Source organism: Meleagris gallopavo, chromosome 11 (genome assembly GCF_000146605.3).
Source record: "Meleagris gallopavo isolate NT-WF06-2002-E0010 breed Aviagen turkey brand Nicholas breeding stock chromosome 11, Turkey_5.1, whole genome shotgun sequence".
In the NCBI taxonomy this organism is placed as follows: domain Eukaryota; kingdom Metazoa; phylum Chordata; class Aves; order Galliformes; family Phasianidae; genus Meleagris; species Meleagris gallopavo.
Window position 1 is genome coordinate 18,755,034 of NC_015021.2, and position 2,705 is coordinate 18,757,738.

A 2,705-nucleotide genomic window follows, 5' to 3' on the forward strand; every position below is an offset into this window, starting at 1 on the left:
GCTACCCGCACACGGAGCTATCCTCCTTGGGCTCGGCTTAGCCCCTACCCGGCCGCATAGCTCCGCGCTCCCCCGACCCGCCCAGCTCCCTCTCACCGCCACCTGCCACAGACCGCAACAACCACCGCCACCATCGGCCGCCGTCACCAATTCAAAAAGCGAGCCGCCGCACTAAGCGCGCCGCCCATTGGCTGCCCGTCACATTTCTGTTCTATAATCCGCGTTCTCATTGGGCCGCTGGAGCGCACCACCCCCTTCTGAGGTACCCGAGAGCAGGTTGCTGACTGGGCGGGGCGTGCTGCGCGCTGATTGGCTGCTGGCAGGTTTCGAACTCTTCCAACGGTCGCGGGGCCGGGGCCGCGCTGAGGCTCCTCGGTCGCTGCCACCCCTCGCGTATCGCCAGGCGGACCGAAATGTCACAGGGCACCGCCCGGCCTCTCCCCAAAACACCTTTGGGTTTCGTGAAAGAGATGACAAATAATGATGTTGTCCATCATAAAAAATAGGGAAAAGCGGATAATGATGATAGCAGGTGTTGTTTATGCAAAGGTTTGCTGGTGAAGCGTATATAAATGAGGATTATTTTCTCGAGGATAAGACTTCAGACATCAGACTCATTGCAGTTTTGACATTTCAGTCAACCATTAGTCGTGCAGCGACCGTATTTCATACACAGCAATCACAGCAATGACTTATAGCCAAAGTTAAAGCTGAGGGCTTTCTGACACCTTGAAGGCAACAGAATGGAAGCGTAACCAGCAGATAACATCTAATAGCATCTCCCAGTTCACGTGAAGAGCGGATGGGCATGACCTGTTTTTTGAACATGTGTGAAAATCTATAGTCACAATCTCATAAAGCAGCAGGAGCATTCTAATTGAACCTCTTAAGCCATCCTTCCTGGGACTGAGAGCCAAAGTTCTGGTGGCAATCTCTTAAGAAGAGTAGTTAAGAATTATTTTAATAAAACACTTTTATTCTCACCAAAGGTGGGATCAGACCTGATAACGAAATAATTACTATTCCTTCTAATCTGACATTTAGAAATCTCAGTGCTTTTCTTTATAAAAGGCTCTAAAATACAAGCACCTTTTTTTTTCTGTTGCGCAGAATGTAGTGAGCAGCTGAAACTTGCTGTTCCTTCCAGTTATCTAGACATCAATAACCCATGAATATAACATTCAATAGTTAAACAGTCTTCCCTTGCAATAAAACCCACAGGAAGGAAATTCCAGGAGATTAAATCACTCACTGAGTTCAATCATATAATCTCCATGGGAGCAGTGATGTAACACACCTTCTGGAAGAAACCATGCAGCCACAAGAGAAAAGCTGCTGTAACGCCAAGAGGCCTGAAGGGAACATCAGTGCCCTGTGTTGTTGTGAGCTGGGTGAGCTGCAATTGTTTGGGTTTCTTGGTGAGCTCTTGCCGGTTCTTGGCTTCAGGGTGTGTTTATGTAGACAGACTGTCTGTCCGCTAGAAAAATTGCAAGCACTTGGATTTGGGTTGAAATTTATTTGATTTTTACCACTGTTTTTAAAGAAAGGAATCTTTCTCAGACTAAAGCGTTCTATGTTTTCAACTAATTGCCATGAACATAAATTCCACCGGATATATTTATTCCATCTAGCAAGAGCAATATTTTCAAAAAGTGAGAGAGGAGGGAGGTGTGTGGGGGTCTCTTGGAGCATGAGAAACACAAAAACCTATTTTCTAATAGGTAATAGACAAGAAAGGAGGACAAGACACAGGTTTGAAAAAGGGTCCTGGATGCAGAGCTAAGGGGACAGACGTCCTAGAAAGAAAGGGAATGGGAGTATGCCAAGCAGGGGAGAAGGACAAGAGATATAAGTGTGAGCACGGCACAGTACTGAAAAGAACAGTTCAGAGCCTTGAGACCTCAGGAATCTTACCTTACCCTGCTTTCTGGGCAGAGCTGTTTTCCTAACAGCCCTCTCCTATCTGTAGTTTACTTAAAACTGTAGGTGGACCTGATAGAATTCAATCAGCTGTTGTTGAATTTGAAGGATACTTGAGATTCCTCCTTACAAATTCCAGAAAGTTTCTTCTCCTGCATTTAGAACTGGTGAGGCTCTCCTTTAGTTCCAGTAAAGCTGGCCTACAGGCTGATCTTTTACTTCTTAGGAACATCTTTTTCCTTTATTGCCGCTTCTTGTCAATTGTTAAAGGAAGCTCATCCTTTCCTGGACCCTATTAAATTCCCAAATGGCTTTTTAGTATTATGAATTAGTTTTTAAAAGCAATGTTAACTGTTAAAACTGATGCTCCTTCTTTGGATTACATTCATAATGCATGTGACCTTGGTTATTTAAATAAATATTTACATTTGCTCTGTGACTAAGCCTCAAGTAGGCATTTAATTTACACCCAGACTGAATTCCGTAGCATTTGTTTCCCGCACGGTGCAGCAAGAGGATTCGTACCTGACATGAAAGCACTTATGGGAGTGAAAAAGACCCATTCAGAAGAATTTCTCTTCCCTACAAACGGCTCTGCGTTAAACCAGAATCTGTTACTGAACTCGGGAAGAAAAAAATCCCACTTCAAAATAAAATTACAGAATAAATCATCATAATAAATCCTCTCCGTTTAAAAACCCAGGCACCGTTTCGCCTGCCTAAAATGCAGGTGCTCCCCGACAAAGACGTCGTGCGCGGCCAGGCCCGCCCCGGTCCCGCAGAGC

The 2,705-nt window shown here is 45.1% G+C and overlaps 1 protein-coding gene across 4 annotated transcripts in view; it reads right to left on the minus strand.

Annotated features, from left to right (window-relative positions):
- The window catches only part of ECT2 (epithelial cell transforming 2), a 27,754-nt gene extending 27,548 nt beyond the window's left edge, over positions 1-206 (minus strand). For 2 of the 4 annotated variants that reach the window (XM_003209199.4, XM_010716892.3), the window contains exon 1: positions 103-204. The gene's annotated coding sequence lies outside the window, so the exon portion shown is untranslated. Of the gene's footprint in view, positions 1-96 lie in introns of all 4 variants that reach the window. The other 2 variants (XM_010716894.3, XM_010716893.3) reach the window with 2 other exon arrangements.
- Between the last annotated feature and the right edge of the window lie 2,499 nt (positions 207-2,705).